This window comes from Pleurodeles waltl, unplaced genomic scaffold (genome assembly GCF_031143425.1).
Source record: "Pleurodeles waltl isolate 20211129_DDA unplaced genomic scaffold, aPleWal1.hap1.20221129 scaffold_54, whole genome shotgun sequence".
NCBI lineage: Eukaryota > Metazoa > Chordata > Amphibia > Caudata > Salamandridae > Pleurodeles > Pleurodeles waltl.
In genome coordinates, this window is record NW_027150248.1 from 2,063,552 (window position 1) to 2,081,202 (window position 17,651).

At 48.3% G+C, this 17,651-nt stretch overlaps 1 protein-coding gene across 3 annotated transcripts in view; it reads left to right on the plus strand.

Moving 5' to 3' along the window:
* LOC138278707 (CD5 antigen-like) overlaps nt 1-17,651 on the plus strand; it is a 450,781-nt gene that overhangs the window by 340,449 nt on the left and 92,681 nt on the right. The window lies entirely within an intron of this gene.

Sequence of the window (17,651 nt, forward strand, 5' to 3'; positions counted from 1 at the left end):
GAATTCCCTTATCACAACTTCTATGTCCTTTGGGGAACTTTAGTGCACTTTGCACTCACTTTTCAGGGTCTTGGGGTGGGCTATTTTTCTAACCCTTACTATTTTCTAATAGTCCCAGCGACCCTGTACAAGGTCACATAGGTTTGGGGTCCATTTGTGGTTCGCATTCCTTTTTTGGAGTATATGGTTTGTGTTGCCCCTATCACTATGTGTCCCCGTTGCATCCTATTGTAACTATACATTGTTTGCACTGTTTTCTAAGACTATACTGGATATTTTTTGTAGTGTGTACATATATCTTGTGTATATTTGCTATCCTCATACTGAGGGTACACTCTGAGATACTTTGGCATATTGTCATAAAAATAAAGTACCTTTATTTTTAGTATATCTGTGTATTGTGTTTTCTTATGACATTGTGCAAGTGACACTAGTGGTACTGTAGGAGCTTCACTCGTCTCCTAGTTCAGCCTAAGCTGCTCTGCTAAGCTACCATTATCTATCAGCCTAAGCTGCTAGACACCCTATACACTAATAAGGGATACCTGGGCCTGCTGCAAGGTGTAAGTACCCCTTGGTACTCACTACAAGCCAGTCCAGCCTCCTATAGCGTCGAGCAAGACAAGGAGCCCTCTCAGAAGCAGGCAGCACCCGCAGAAGTGCCGGAACAGGCACTACGAAGAGGAGTGAAACGGTGCTCACCCGAAGTTGCACAAAGGAGTCCTACGCCGCCGGAGTGCAACTTAGAAGGTCGTGCAATGCAGGTTAGAGTGCTGTGGACCCAGGCTTGGCTGTGCAAAACGGATTTCCGCCGGAAGTGCATAGAGGCCGGAGTAGCTGCAAAAGACGCGGTTCCCAGCAATGCAGTCTGGCGTGGGGAGGCAAGGACTTACCTCCACCAAACTTGGACTGAAGAGTCACTGGACTGTGGGAGTCACTTGGACAGAGTTGCTGGATTCAAGGGACCTCGCTCGTCGTGCTGAGAGGAGACCCAGGGGACCGGTGATGCAGTTCTTTGGTGCCTGCGGTAGCAGGGGGAAGATTCCGTCGACCCACAGGAGATTTCTTCGGAGCTTCTAGTGCAGAGAGGAGGCAGACTACCCCCACAGCATGCATCACCAGGAAAACAGTCGAGAAGGCGGCAGGATCAGCATTACAGAGTTGCAGTAGTCGTCTTTGCTACTTTGTTGCAGTTTTGCAGGCTTCCAGCGCGGTCAGCAGTCGTTTCCTTGGCAGAAGGTGAAGAGAGAGATGCAGAGGAACTCTGATGAGCTCTTGCATTCGTTATCTAAGGAATTCCCCAAAGCAGAGACCCTAAATAGCCAGAAATGAGGGTTTGACTACTTAGGAGAGAGGATAGGTTAGCAACACCTGAAGGAGCCTATCAGAAGGAGTCTCTGACATCACCTGCTGGCCCTGGCCACTCAGAGCAGTCCAGTGTGCCAGCAGCACCTCTGTTTCCAAGATGGCAGAGGTCTGGAGCACACTGGAGGAGCTCTGGGCACCTCCCAGGGGAGGTGCAGGTCAGGGGAGTGGTCACTCCCCTTTCCTTTGTCCAGTTTCGCGCCAGAGCAGGGCTGAGGGGTCCCTGAACCGGTGTAGACTGGCTTATGCAGAAATGGGCACCATCTGTGCCCAACAAAGCATTTCCAGAGGCTGGGGGAGGCTACTCCTCCCCTGCCTTCACACCATTTTCCAAAGGGAGAGGGTGTCACACCCTCTCTCAGAGGAAGTTCTTTGTTCTGCCATCCTGGGCCAGGCCTGGCTGGACCCCAGGAGGGCAGCTGCCTGTCTGAGGGGTTGGCAGCAGCAGCAGCTGCAGTGAAACCCCAGGAAGGGCAGTCTGGCAGTACCAGGGTCTGTGCTACAGACCACTGGGATCATGGAATTGTACCAACAATGCCAGAATGGCATAGAGGGGGCAATTCCATGATCATAGACATGTTACATGGCCATATTCGGAGTTACCATGGTGAAGCTACATATAGGTAGTGACCTATATGTAGTGCACGCGTGTAATGGTGTCCCCGCACTCACAAAGTTCAGTGAATTGGTTCTGAACAATGTGGGGGCACCTTGGCTAGTGCCAGGGTGCCCTCACACTAAGTAACTTTGCACCTAACCTTTACCAGGTAAAGGTTAGACATATAGGTGACTTATAAGTTACTTAAGTGCAGTGTAAAATGGCTGTGAAATAACGTGGACGTTATTTCACTCAGGCTGCAGTGGCAGGCCTGTGTAAGAATTGTCAGAGCTCCCTATGGGTGGCAAAAGAAATGCTGCAGCCCATAGGGATCTCCTGGAACCCCAATACCCTGGGTACCTCAGTACCATATACTAGGGAATTATAAGGGTGTTCCAGTAAGCCAATGTAAATTGGTAAAAATGGTCACTAGCCTGTCAGTGACAATTTGTAAAGAAATGAGAGAGCATAACCACTGAGGTTCTGATTAGCAGAGCCTCAGTGAGACAGTTAGTCACTACACAGGTAACACATTCAGGCACACTTATGAGCACTGGGGCCCTGGGTTACCAGGGTCCCAGTGACACATACAACTAAAACAACATATATACAGTGAAAAATGGGGGTAACATGCCAGGCAAGATGGTACTTTCCTACACAACCCCCCCCCAAACGAAGGACAATAAGACTAGCCATTACCTGATGAGTCTTCATTGTCTAAGTGGAAATATCTGGAGAGTCCATCTGCATTGGAGTGGCTACTCCCAGGTCTATGTTCCACTGTATAGTCCATTCCCTGTAGGGATATGGACCACCTCAACAATTTAGGATTTTCACCTTTCATTTGTTTTAGCCAAAGTAGAGGTTTGTGGTCTGTCTGAACAATGAAGTGAGTGCCAAACAGGTATGGCCTCAACTTCTTCAGAGCCCAGACCACAGCAAAGGCCTCCCTCTCAATGGCAGACCAATGCTTTTCTCTAGGGGTCAACCTTCTACTAATAAAAGCAACAGGTTGATCCCGGCCCTCAGAATTAAGTTGTGATAGGACTGCCCCTACTCCTAATTCAGATGCATCAGTTTGGACATAGAATTTTTTAGAGTAACAAGGGCTTTTCAGGACAGGTGCAGAGCACATGGCCTGCTTCAGCTCCTCAAAAGCTTTCTGACAGCTTGCTGTCCATAATACCTTTTTAGGCATTTTCTTGGATGTGAGGTCATTAAGAGGGGCTGCAATGGAGCCATAGTTCTTAATGAACCTCCTGTAATACCCAGTGAGGCCTAGGAAGGCTCTCACCTGAGTCTGAGTGGTAGGGGGAACCCAATCAATAATAGTTTGGATTTTCCCCTGAAGTGGTGCAATCTGTTCCCCACCAACAAGGTGTCCCAGATAAACCACCTTACCCTGCCCTATCTGGCACTTTGAAGCCTTGATAGTGAGGCCTGCCTTTTGCAGGGCCTCCAAAACTTTCCAAAGGTGGACCAGGTGATCATCCCAGCTGGAGCTAAAGACAGCTATATCATCCAAATATGCTGCACTGAAAGCTTCCAGCCCTTGCAGGACTGTGTTCACCAACCTCTGAAAAGTGGCAGGTGCATTTTTCAAACCAAAAGGCATTACAGTAAACTGGTAATGTCCTCCAATGGTAGAAAATGCAGTCTTAGGTTTAGCATCTTCTGACAATTTGATCTGCCAATACCCTGCAGTCAAATCAAAAGTGCTTAGATACTTGGCAGATGCCAGTGTATCTATAAGCTCATCTGCCCTGGGTATAGGGTGAGCATCAGTTTTGGTTACCAAGTTGAGACCTCTATAGTCTACACAAAACCTCATTTCCTTCTTTCCATCTTTAGAATTGGGTTTTGGTACCAGTACCACAGGAGAAGCCCATGGACTGTCAGAGTGCTCAACTACTCCTAGTTCCAACATTTTCTGAACTTCTTGCTTTATGCAGTCCCTGACATGGTCAGGCTGCCTATAGATCTTACTTTTGACAGGTAAACTGTCTCCAGTATCTATAGTGTGCTCACACCAAGAAGTGGTGCCTGGCACAGTGGAGAAGAGTTCTGAAAATTGTCCTAGGAGATTTATGCAATTGTCTTTCTGCTCAGCAGTAAGACAATCAGCCAAAACTACACCTTCCACAAGAGCATCTTGATCTGTGGAAGAGAAGAGATCAGGTAGAGGATCACTGTCTTCTTCCTGTCCCTCATCTGTTGCCATGAGCAGGGTGAGATCAGCCCTGTCATAGTAGGGTTTCAGGCGGTTGACATGGAGCACCCTAATGGGACTCCTGGCAGTGCCTAAGTCAACCAAGTAGGTGACTTCACCCTTCTTTTCAACAATTGTGTGGGGTCCACTCCATTTATCTTGGAGTGCTCTTGGGGCCACAGGCTCCAAGACCCACACTTTCTGCCCTGGTTGGTACTGAACCAAAACAGCCTTCTGATCATGCCATTGCTTCTGGAGCTCTTGGCTGGCCTGAAGGTTTTTACTGGCCTTTTTCATGTACTCAGCCATCCTTGATCTGAGGCCAAGTACATAATCCACAATATCCTGCTTAGGATCTTTTAAAGGTTGTTCCCAACCCTCCTTTACAAGTGTGAGTGGACCCCTAACAGGGTGTCCAAAAAGAAGTTCAAAGGGGCTGAAGTCCACTCCTTTCTGGGGTACCTCCCTGTAGGCAAAAAGGAGGCATGGTAGAAGGATATCCCATCTCCTGCGGAGTTTTTCAGGGAGACCCATAATCATGCCTTTGAGAGTTTTATTAAATCTCTCTACCAGTCCATTTGTTTGTGGATGATAGGGTGTTGTGAACTTGTAAGTTACACCACACTCCTTCCACATGGCCTTTAAGTATGCAGACATGAAATTGCTTCCTCTGTCTGATACTACTTCCTTTGGGAAGCCCACCCTGGAAAATATTCCCAGGAGGGCCTTTGCCACTGCAGGAGCTGTAGTGGTCCTTAAAGGAATAGCTTCAGGATATCTTGTGGCATGGTCCACTACCACTAAGATGAACCTATTGCCTGAAGCAGTAGGAGGGTCAAGGGGGCCAACTATGTCAACCCCTACCCTTTCAAAGGGAACCCCAACCACAGGCAGTGGGATAAGGGGTGCCTTTGGAGTGCCACCTGTCTTGCCACTGGCTTGACAGGTTTCACAGGACTTACAAAATTTCTTTGTGTCCTCAGACATCCTAGGCCAATGAAACAATGGTACCAATCTGTCCCAAGTTTTCATTTGACCCAGGTGCCCAGCTAAGGGAATGTCATGTGCCAGTGTTAGGAGGAACTTTCTGTACTCCTGAGGAATTACTAATCTCCTGGCAGCTCCAGGTTTAGGATCCCTATGCTCAGTGTACAAGAGGTTGTCCTCCCAGTAAACTCTGTGAGAGTCACTGACATCCCCATTTGCTTGTTTGACAGCTTGCTGTCTGAGACCCTCTAATGTGGGACAGGTTTGCTGTGCCACACTCAGCTCCTCCCTGGCAGGCCCCCCTTCACCCAAAAGCTCAGCAGTGTCTGCTTCCAGCTCCTCTGGTGTAGGTTCTGCACAGGGAGGGAATTCTTCTTCCTCAGAAGTAGAATCCACTGTAGAGGGAGGGATAGTAGGAAGTGGTTTGCTTCTACTAGCCCTAGCTTTAGGGAGCACTTGGTCCATTGTTCCAGGATCCAAGCTTCCCTGTCCTTTTTGCTTTTTGGCCTGAGCCCTTGTCAAAGCAAAAATATGCCCTGGAATGCCCAGCATTGCTGCATGCGCCTCCAACTCCACATCTGACCAAGCTGATGTCTCCAAATCATTCCCTAATAGACAGTCTACAGGTAAATCTGAAGCTACCACAACTTTCTTTGGACCAGTTACCCCCCCCCAGTTGAGATTTACAACAGCCATGGGGTGGCTTTGTGTTATGTTGTGAGCATTGGTTACTTGGTACTGGTGTCCAAGTATGTGTTGTTCAGGGTGCACCAGTTTCTCAATCACCATTGTGACACTGGCACCTGTGTCCCTGTAGGCCTGGACCTCAACACCATTTATTAGGGTTAGTTGCTTGTACTTCTCCAAGTTATGGGGGCAAGCAACCAAAGTGGCTAAATCAATAGCCCCTTCAGAGACTAAAGTAGCCTCTGTGGTCTCCCTAATCAGACCAACCCCAACTAAATTACCAAAAGTGAGCCCAGCTACTCCCTTGGATTGGCTATTAGTAGGTTTGCTCCCACCACCACTGCTATTAGTAGGGACACTAGGTGTAGCAGTAGGGGTTGTAGTGGTAGGAGCTGTGGTGCCTTTCTTTGGACAACTGGGATCTGTTGTCCAATGGCCTTTTATCTTACATAAATAGCACCATGGTTTCTTTTCCTTGTTCTGATTAAAGGAGGATTTGGACCCACCACCCCCACCAGAGTGTTTTTGTGGGCCTGATGAAGACTCATTTTTAGATTTGTCCCCACCCTTGTCAGAAGACTTACCATCCTTCTTTTTGTTGCCATCTTTGTCACCCCCTGTATGAACTTTTCTGTTCAGTCTTGTTCTGACCCATTTGTCTGCCTTCTTTCCCAATTCTTGGGGAGAGGTCAGATCAGAGTCCACCAAGTACTGGTGCAACAAATCAGACACACAATTATTAAGAATATGCTCTCTCAGGATTAAGTTATACAGGCTGTCATAATCAGTAACTTTACTGCCATGTAACCACCCCTCCAAGGTCTTCACTGCCTGGTCAATGAAATCAACCCAGTCTTGTGAAGACTCCTTTTTGGTCTCTCTGAACTTTATCCTGTACTGTTCAGTGGTTAAGCCATAACCATCCAGGAGTGCATTCTTAAGAACTTGGAAATTATTAGCATCATTTTCTTTTACAGTAAAGAGCCTATCCCTATCTTTTCCACTAAATGATAGCCATAGGATAGCAGCCCACTGCTTTTGAGGGACATCCTGTACAGCACAGGCCCTCTCAAGTGCAGCAAACCACGTGTTAATGTCATCCCCCTCCTTATAAGGGGGAACTATCTTGTGCAGATTCCTGGAATCATGCTCTTTTGCAGGATGACTATGGGGAATACTGCTGCTGCCACCATGGGTATCTAAACCCAACTTCTGTCTTTCCCTCTCTATTTCTAAAGACTGTCTATCCAAATCCAGCTGTTGCTTCTTGAGCTTCAGTCTGGTTTGTTCCACTCTCAATCTATTGAGTTCCCTTTCTAACAATCTGTCATCAGAGTGGGTGGGAGGGACATTTCTAGATACAGAGGTATGATGGGAATGAACAGAAGGAGACCTGTCCCTTACAGAGGGCACCCTAACAGCTTGGCTACCAGCATAATGTGAGAGCACACCATCAGTATGGTGTGATTCAACCTCTGTACCAACTATGCTAGACTGTCTAGTAATGGGCAGGCTGAGAAGTTTCTTTCCTGAACCTTTTCCTGGGGGAGTCCCTGGATCAGATTGAGAACCATTAGCTACTTTTTCTACAGATTGGGCACTTATGGCCTTATCCTGTACTCTAAGCATGTTAATTAACAGTTCTAAGGAAGGATTCTTCCCTACACTCAAACCTCTCTCTATGCAGAGACTCCTTGCTCCTTTCCAGCTAAGGTGATCATATGCAAGTTTGGACAGTTCAACATTTTTTCCTGTGCCAGACATTTTTTTTTTAGAGAGGGTTAAAGTGATAGAAAAAGAGAAAAAAGTTTTCAGAATTTTTTGGAAAGACAGAAAAAACTTTTTAAACTTTTAAGAACTTTTTGAAAGTTTTAGAAGTACTTTTCAGCACTTAGAAAAGAGTGAAAAGAGGAGATGCAAAACTTTTTGGCTATGTGTATATACACTGACCTTGTTTTGTATATTTTTCTCTTATGAAAAGTACAATGACAAGAGTGGTAAGTAGTCTCAAGCACTTATCCCACCACTGCACAACCAATGTAGGAGGCTGGACTGGCTTGTAGTGAGTACCAAGGGGTACTTGCACCTTGCACCAGGCCCAGTTATCCCTTATTAGTGTATAGGGTGTCTAGCAGCTTAGGCTGATAGATAATGGTAGCTTAGCAGAGCAGCTTAGGCTGAACTAGGAGACGTGTGAAGCTACTACAGTACCACTTAGTGTCATATGCACAATATCATAAGAAAACACAATACACAGTTATACTAAAAATAAAGGTACTTTATTTTTATGACAATATGCCAAAGTATCTTAGAGTGTACCCTCAGTGAGAGGATAGGAAATATACACAAGATATATATACACAATAGCAAAAATATGCAGTATAGTCTTAGAAAACAGTGCAAACAATGTATAGTTACAATAGGATGCAATGGGGAAACATAGGGATAGGGGCAACACAAACCATATACTCCAAAAGTGGAATGTGAACCACGAATGGACCCCAAACCTATGTGACCTTGTAGAGGGTCGCTGGGACTATTAGAAAATAGTGAGAGTTAGAAAAATAACCCTCCCCAAGACCCTGAAAAGTGAGTGCAAAGTGCACCAAAGTTCCCCTAAGGACAAAGTAGTCGTGTTAGAGGAATAATGCAGGAAAGACACAAACCAGCAATGCAACAACTGTGGATTTCCAATCTAGGGTACCTGTGGAACAAGGGGACCAAGTCCAAAAGTCACAAGCAAGTCGGAGATGGGCAGATGCCCAGGAAATGCCAGCTGCGGGTGCAAAGAAGCTTCGACTAGACAGAAGAAGCTGAGGTTTCTGCAGGAACGAAAAGGGCTAGAGACTTCCCCTTTGGTGGACTGATCTCACTCGCCTTGCAAAGTCGTGCAGAAGTGTTTTCCCGCCGGAAGGACGCCAACAAGCCTTGCTACACGCAAATCGTGCGTTTGGCTTTTTTGGACGCTGCTGGGGCCCAGAAGGGACCAGGAGGTCGCAAATTGGACCTGCAGAGAGAGGGGACGTGGAGCAAGACAAAGAGCCCTCACTGAAGCAGGTAGCACCCGGAGAAGTGCCAGAAACAGGCACTACAAGGATGCGTGAAACGGTGCTCGCCGAAGTTGCACAAAGGAGTCCCACGTCGCCGGAGACCAACTTAGAAAGTCGTGCAATGCAGGTTAGAGTGCCGTGGACCCAGGCTTGGCTGTGCACGAAGGATTTCCGCCGGAAGTGCACAGGGGCCGGAGTAGCTTGCAAAGTCGCGGTTCCCAGCAATGCAGCCCAGCGAGGTGAGGCAAGGACTTACCTCCACCAAACTTGGGCTGAAGAGTCACTGGACTGTGGGAGTCACTTGGACAGCGTCGCTGGATTCGAGGGACCTGGCTCGTCGTGCTGAGAGGAGACCCAAGGGACCGGTAATGCAGCTTTTTGGTGCCTGCGGTTGCAGGGGGAAGATTCCGTCGACCCACGGGAGATTTCTTCGGAGCTTCTGGTGCAGAGAGGAGGCAGACTACCCCCACAGCATGCACAACCAGGAAAACAGTCGAGAAGGCGGCAGGATCAGCGTTACAGAGTTGCAGTAGTCGTCTTTGCTACTATGTTGCAGTTTTGTAGGCTTCCAGCGCGGTCAGCAGTCGATTCCTTGGCAGAAGGTGAAGAGAGAGATGCAGAGGAACTCGGATGAGCTCTTGCATTCGTTATCTAAAGTTTCCCCAGAGACAGAAACCCTAAATAGCCAGAAAAGAGGGTTTGGCTACTTAGGAGAGAGGATAGGCTACTAACACCTGAAGGAGCCTATCAGAAGGAGTCTCTGACGTCACCTGGTGACACTGGCCACTCAGAGCAGTCCAGTGTGCAAGCAGCACCTCTGTTTCCAAGATGGCAGAGGTCTGGAGCACACTGGAGGAGCTCTGGACACCTCCCAGGGGAGGTGCAGGTCAGGGGAGTGGTCACTCCCCTTTCCTTTGTCCAGTTTCGCGCCAGAGCAGGGCTAAGGGGTCCCCTGAACCGGTGTAGACTGGCTTATGCAGAATTGGGCACATCTGTGCCCAACAAAGCATTTCCAGAGGCTGGGGGAGGCTACTCCTCCCCTGCCTTCACACCATTTTCCAAAGAGAGAGGGTGTAACACCCTCTCTCAGAGGAAGTCCTTTGTTCTGCCATCCTGGGCCAGGCCTGGCTGGACCCCAGGAGGGCAGATGCCTGTCTGAGGGGTTGGCAGCAGCAGCAGCTGCAGTGAAACCCCAGGAAGGGCAGTTTGGCAGTACCAGGGTCTGTGCTACAGACCACTGGGATCATGGGATTGTGCCAACTATGCCAGGATGGTATAGAGGGGGCAATTCCATGATCATAGACATGTTACATGGCCATATTCGGAGTTACCATTGTGAAGCTACACATAGGTAGTGACCTATATGTAGTGCACGCGTGTAATGGTGTCCCCACACTCACAATGTTCAGGGAATTGGCTCTGAACAATGTGGGGGCACCTTGGCTAGTGCCAGGGTGCCCTCACACTAAGTAACTTTGCACCTAACCTTTACCAGGGAAAGGTTAGACATATAGGTGACTTATAAGTTACTTAAGTGCAGGGTAAAATGGCTGTGAAATAACGTGGACGTTATTTCATTCAGGCTGCAGTGGCAGGCCTGTGTAAGAATTGTCAGAGCTGCCTATGGGTGGCAAAAGAAATGCTGCAGCCCATAGGGATCTCCTGGAACCCCAATACCCTGGGTACCTCAGTACCATATACTAGGGAATTATAAGGGTGTTCCAGTAAGCCAATGTAAATTGGTAAAAATGGGCACTAGCCTGTTAGTGACAATTTGGAAAGAAATGAGAGAGCATAACCACTGAGGTTCTGATTAGCAGAGCCTCAGTGAGACAGTTAGTCACTACACAGGTAACACATTCAGGCACACTTATGAGCACTGGGGCCCTGGGTTTCCAGGGTCCCAGTGACACATACAACTAAAACAACATATATACAGTGAAAAATGGGGGTAACATGCCAGGCAAGATGGTACTTTCCTACACAACCCCCCCCCAAACGAAGGACAATAAGACTAGCCATGACCTGATGAGTCTTCATTGTCTAAGTGGAAATATCTGGAGAGTCCATCTGCATTGGAGTGGCTACTCCCAGGTCTATGTTCCACTGTATAGGCCATTCCCTGTAGAGATATGGACCACCTCAACAATTTAGGTTTTTCATCTTTCATTTGTTTTAGCCAAAGTAGAGGTTTGTGGTCTGTCTGAACAATGAAGTGAGTGCCAAACAGGTATGGCCTCAACTTCTTCAGTGCCCAGACCACAGCAAAGGCCTCCCTCTCAATGGCAGACCAACGCTTTTCTCTAGGGGTCAACCTCCTACTAATAAAAGCAACAGGTTGATCCTGGCCCTCAGAATTAAGTTGTGATAGGACTGCCCCTACACCTAATTCAGATGCATCAGTTTGGACATAGAATTTTTTAGAGTAACAAGGGCTTTTCAGGACAGGTGCAGAGCACATGGCCTGCTTCAGCTCCTCAAAAGCTTTCTGACAGTTTGCTGTCCATAATACCTTTTTAGGCATTTTCTTGGATGTGAGGTCATTAAGAGGGGCTGCAATGGAGCCATAGTTCTTAATGAACCTCCTGTAATACCCAGTGAGGCCTAGGAAGGCTCTCACCTGAGTCTGAGTGGTAGGGGGAACCCAATCAATGATTGTTTGGATTTTCCCCTGAAGTGGTGCCATCTGTTCCCCACCAACAAGGTGTCCCAGATAAACCACCTTACCCTGCCCTATCTGGCACTTTGAAGCCTTGATAGAGAGGCCTGCCTTTTGCAGGGCCTCCAAAACTTTCCATAGGTGGACCAGGTGATCATCCCAGCTGGAGCTAAAGACAGCTATATCGTCCAAATATGCTGCACTGAAAGCTTCCAACCCTTGCAGGACTGTGTTCACCAACCTCTGAAAAGTGGCAGGTGCATTTTTCAAACCAAAAGGCATTACAGTAAACTGGTAATGTCCTCCAATGGTTGAAAATGCAGTCTTAGGTTTAGCATCTTCTGACAATTTGATCTGCCAATACCCTGCAGTCAAGTCAAAAGTGCTTAGATACTTGGCAGATGCCAGTGTATCTATGAGCTCATCTGCCCTGGGTATAGGGTGAGCATCAGTTTTGGTTACCAAGTTGAGACCTCTATAGTCTACACAAAACCGCATTTCCTTCTTTCCATCTTTGGAATGGGGTTTTGGTACCAGTACCACAGGAGAAGCCCATGGACTGTCAGAGTGCTCAACTACTCCTAGTTCTAACATTTTCTGGACCTCTTGCTTTATGCAGTCCCTGACATGGTCGGGCTGCCTATAGATCTTACTTTTGACAGGTAAACTGTCTCCAGTATCTATAGTGTGCTCACACCAAGAAGTGGTACCTGGCACAGTAGAGAAGAGTTCAGAGAATTGATCTAGGAGGTTTATGCAATTGTCTTTCTGCTCAGCAGTAAGACAATCAGCCAAAACTACACCTTCCACCAGAGCATCTTGTTCTGTGGAAGAGAAGAGATCAGGTAGAGGATCACTGTCTTCTTCCTGTCCCTCATCTGTTGCCATGAGCAGGGTGAGATCAGCCCTGTCATAGTAGGGTTTCAGGCGGTTGACATGGAGCACCCTAATGGGACTCCTGGCAGTGCCTAAGTCAACTAAATAGGTGACTTCTCCCTTCTTTTCAACAATTGTGTGGGGTCCACTCCATTTATCTTGGAGTGCTCTTGGGGCCACAGGCTCCAAGACCCACACTTTCTGCCCTGGTTGGTACTGAACCAAAACAGCCTTCTGATCATGCCATTGCTTCTGGAGCTCTTGGCTGGCCTGAAGGTTTTTACTGGCCTTTTTCATGTACTCAGCCATCCTTGATCTGAGGCCAAGTACATAATCCACAATATCCTGCTTAGGAGCTTTTAAAGGTTGTTCCCAACCCTCCTTTACAAGTGTGAGTGGACCCCTAACAGGGTGTCCAAAAAGAAGTTCAAAGGGGCTGAAGCCCACTCCTTTCTGGGGTACCTCCCTGTAGGCAAAAAGGAGGCATGGTAGAAGGATATCCCATCTCCTGCGGAGTTTTTCAGGGAGACCCATAATCATGCCTTTGAGAGTTTTATTAAATCTCTCCACCAGTCCATTTGTTTGTGGATGATAGGGTGTTGTGAACTTGTAAGTTACACCACACTCCTTCCACATGGCCTTTAAGTATGCAGACATGAAATTGCTTCCCCTGTCTGATACTACTTCCTTTGGGAAGCCCACCCTGGAAAATATTCCCAGGAGGGCCTTTGCCACGGCAGGTGCTGTAGTGGTCCTTAAAGGAATAGCTTCAGGATATCTTGTGGCATGGTCCACTACCACCAAGATAAATCTATTGCCTGAAGCAGTAGGAGGGTCAAGGGGGCCAACTATGTCAACCCCTACCCTTTCAAAGGGAACCCCAACCACAGGCAGTGGAATAAGGGGTGCCTTTGGGGTGCCACCTGTCTTGCCACTGGCTTGACAGGTTTCACAGGACTTACAAAATTCCTTTGTGTCCTCAGACATCCTAGGCCAATGAAACAATGGAACCAGTCTGTCCCAAGTTTTCATTTGACCCAGGTGTCCAGCTAGGGGAATGTCATGTGCCAGGGTTAGGAGGAACTTTCTGTACTCCTGAGGAATCACTAATCTCCTGGCAGCTCCAGGTTTAGGATCCCTATGCTCAGTGTACAAGAGGTTGTCCTCCCAGTAAACTCTGTGAGAGTCACTGACATCCCCATTAGCCTGTTTGACAGCTTGCTGTCTGAGACCCCCTAATGTGGGACAGGTTTGCTGTGCCACACTCAGCTCCTCTCTGGCAGGCCCCCCTTCACCCAAAAGCTCAGCAGTGTCTGCATCCAGCTCCTCTGGTGTAGGTTCTGCACAGGGAGGGAATTCTTCTTCCTCAGAAGTAGAATCCACTGTAGAGGGAGGGATAGTAGGAAGTGGTTTGCTTCTACTAGCCCTAGCTTTAGGGAGCACTTGGTCCATTGTTCCAGGATCCAAGCTTCCCTGTCCTTTTTGCTTTTTGGCCTGAGCCCTTGTCAAAGCAAAAATATGCCCTGGGATGCCCAGCATTGCTGCATGGGCCTCCAACTCCACATCTGACCAAGCTGATGTCTCCAAATCATTCCCTAGTAGACAGTCTACAGGTAAATCTGTGGCTACCACAACTTTCTTTGGACCAGTAACCCCCCCCCCCCAGTTGAGATTAACAACAGCCATGGGGTGGCTAAGTGTGTTGTTGTGAGCATCGGTTACGTGGTACTGGTGACCAAGTAGGTGTTGTTCAGGGTGGACCAGTTTCTCTATGACCATAGTCACACTGGCACCAGTGTCCCTGTAGGCCTGAACCTCAACACCATTTATTAGGGGTAGCTGCTTGTACTTATCCATATTAAGGGGACAAGCAACTAAGGTGGCTAAATCAATAGCCCCCTCAGAGACTAACACAGCCTCTGTGGCCTCCCTAACAAGGCCAACCCCAACTAAGTTACCAATAGTGAGCCCAGCTACTCCCTTGGATTGGCTATTAGTAGGTTTGCTCCCACCACCACTGCTATTAGTAGGGACACTAGGTGTAGCAGTAGGGGTTGTAGTGGTAGGAGCATTGGTGCTTTTCTTTGGACAACTGGGATCTGTTGTCCAATGGCCTTTTATTTTACATAAATAGCACCATGGTTTCTTTTCCTTGTTCTGATTAAAAGAGGATTTGGGCCCACCACCCCCACCAGAGTGTTTTTGTGGGCCTGATGAAGACTCATTTTTAGATTTGTCCCCACCCTTGTCAGAAGACTTACCATCCTTCTTTTTGTTGCCATCTTTGTCACCCCCTGTATGAACTTTTCTGTTCATCCTTGTTCTGACCCATTTGTCTGCCTTCTTTCCCAATTCTTGGGGAGAGGTCAGATCAGAGTCCACCAAGTACTGGTGCAACAAATCAGACACACAATTATTAAGAAAATGCTCTCTCAGGATCAAGTTATACAGGCTGTCATAATCAGTAACTTTACTGCCATGTAACCACCCCTCCAAGGCCTTCACTGAATGGTCAATGAAATCAACCCAGTCTTGTGAAGACTCCTTTTTGGTCTCTCTGAACTTTATCCTTTATTGTTCAGTGGTTAAGCCATAACCATCCAGGAGTGCATTCTTAAGAACTTGGAAATTATTAGCATCATTTTCTTTCACAGTAAGGAGCCTATCCCTACCTTTTCCACTAAATGATAGCCATAGGATAGGAGCCCACTGCCTTTGAGGGACATCCTGTACAACACAGGCCCTCTCAAGTGCAGCAAACCACTTGTTAATGTCATCCCCCTCCTTATAAGGGGGAACTATTGTGAGAAAGTAGCCTCTTTCTAGCCTTGTTACCCCCACTTTGGGCCTGTTTGTGAGTGTATGTCAGGGTGTTTTCACTGTCTCACTGGTATCCTGCTTGCCAGGGCCCAGTGCTCATAGTGAAAACCCTATGTTTTCAGTATGTTTGTTATGTGTCACTGGGACCCTGCTAGTCAGGACCCCAGTGCTCATAAGTTTGTGGCCTATATGTATGTGTTCCCTGTGTAGTGCCTAACTGTCCCACTGAGGCTCTGCTAATCAGAACCTCAGTGGTTATGCTCTCTCATTTCTTACAAATTGTCACTAACAGGCTAGTGACCAATTTTACCAATTTACATTGGCTTACTGGAACACCCTTATAATTCCCTAGTATATGGTACTGAGGTGCCCAGGGTATTGGGGTTCCAGGAGATCCCTATGGGCTGCAGCATTTCTTTTGCCACCCATAGGGAGCTCTGACAATTCTTACACAGGCCTGCCACTGCAGCCTGAGTGAAATAACGTCCATGTTATTTCACAGCCATTTTACACTGCACTTAAGTAACTTATAAGTCACCTATATGTCTACCCTTTCCCTGGTAAAGGTTAGGTGGAAAGTTACTTAGTGTGAGGGCACCCTGGCACTAGCCAAAGTGCCCCCACATTGTTCAGAGCCAATTCCCTGAACTTTGTGAGTGCGGGGACACCATTACACGCGTGCACTACATATAGGTCACTACCTATATGTAGCTTCACAATGGTAACTCCGAATATGGCCATGTCACATGTCTATGATCATGGAATTGCCCCCTCTATGCCATCCTGGCATAGTTGGCACAATCCCATGATCCCAGTGGTCTGTAGCACAGAACCTGGTACTGCCAAACTGCCCTTCCTGGGGTTTCACTGCAGGTGCTGCTGCTGCCAACCCCTCAGACAGGCATCTGCCCTCCTGGGGTCCAGCCAGGCCTGGCCCAGGATGGCAGAACAAAGAACTTCCTCTGAGAGAGGGTGTTACACCCTCTCCCTTTGGAAAATGGTGTGATGGCAGGGGAGGAGTAGCCTCCCCCAGCCTCTGGAAATGCTTTGTTGGGCACAGATGTGCCCAATTCTGCATAAGCCAGTCTACACCGGTTCAGGGGACCCCTTAGCCCTGCTCTGGCGCGAAACTGGACAAAGGAAAGGGGAGTGACCACTCCCCTGACCTGCACCTCCCCTGGGAGGTGTCCAGAGCTCCTCCAGTGTGCTCCAGACCTCTGCCATCTTGGAAACAGAGGTGCTGCTTGCACACTGGACTGCTCTGAGTGGCCAGTGCCACCAGGTGACGTCAGAGACTCCTTCTGATAGGCTCCTTCAGGTGTTAGTAGCCTATCCTCTCTCCTAAGTAGCCAAACCCTCTTTTCTGGCTATTTAGGGTTTCTGTCTCTGGGGAAACTTTAGATAACGAATGCAAGAGCTCATCCGAGTTCCTCTGCATCTCTCTCTTCACCTTCTGCCAAGGAATCGACTGCTGACCGCGCTGGAAGCCTGCAAAACTGCAACATAGTAGCAAAGACGACTACTGCAACTCTGTAACGCTGATCCTGCCGCCTTCTCGACTGTTTTCCTGGTTGTGCATGCTGTGGGGGTAGTCTGCCTCCTCTCTGCACCAGAAGCTCCGAAGAAATCTCCCGTGGGTCGACGGAATCTTCCCCCTGCAACCGCAGGCACCAAAAAGCTGCATTACCGGTCCCTTGGGTCTCCTCTCAGCACGACGAGCGAGGTCCCTCGAATCCAGCGACTCTGTCCAAGTGACCCCCACAGTCCAGTGACTCTTCAGTCCAAGTTTGGTGGAGGTAAGTCCTTGCCTCACCTCGCTGGGCTGCATTGCTGGGAACTGCGACTTTTGCAGCTACTCCGGCCCCTGTGCACTTCCGGCGGAAATCCTTTGTGCACAGCCAAGCCTGGGTCCACGGCACTCTAACCTGCATTGCATGACTTTCTAAGTTGGTCTCCGGCAACATGGGACTCCTTTGTGCGACTTCGGGTGAGCACCGTTTCACGCATCCTTGTAGTGCCTGTTTCTGGCACTTCTCCGGGTGCTACCTGCTGCTGAGAGGGCTCCTTCTCTTGCTCGACGTCCCCTCTCTCTCCTGGTCCAATTTTCGACCTTCTGGTCCCTCCAGGGCCACAGCAGCGTCCAAAAACGCTAACCGCACGATTTGCAGCTGGCAAGGCTTGTTGGCGTTTTTTCGGCGGGAAAACACTTCTGTACGACTCTCCACGGCAAGAGGGATCCGTCCACCAAAGGGGAAGTCTCTAGCCCTTTTCGTTCCTGCAGAAACCTCAGCTTCTTCTGTCCAGTAGAAGCTTCTTTGCACCCACAGCTGGCATTTCCTGGGCATCTGCCCATCTCCGACTTGCTTGTGACTTTTGGACTTGGGGTCAACCTCCTACTAA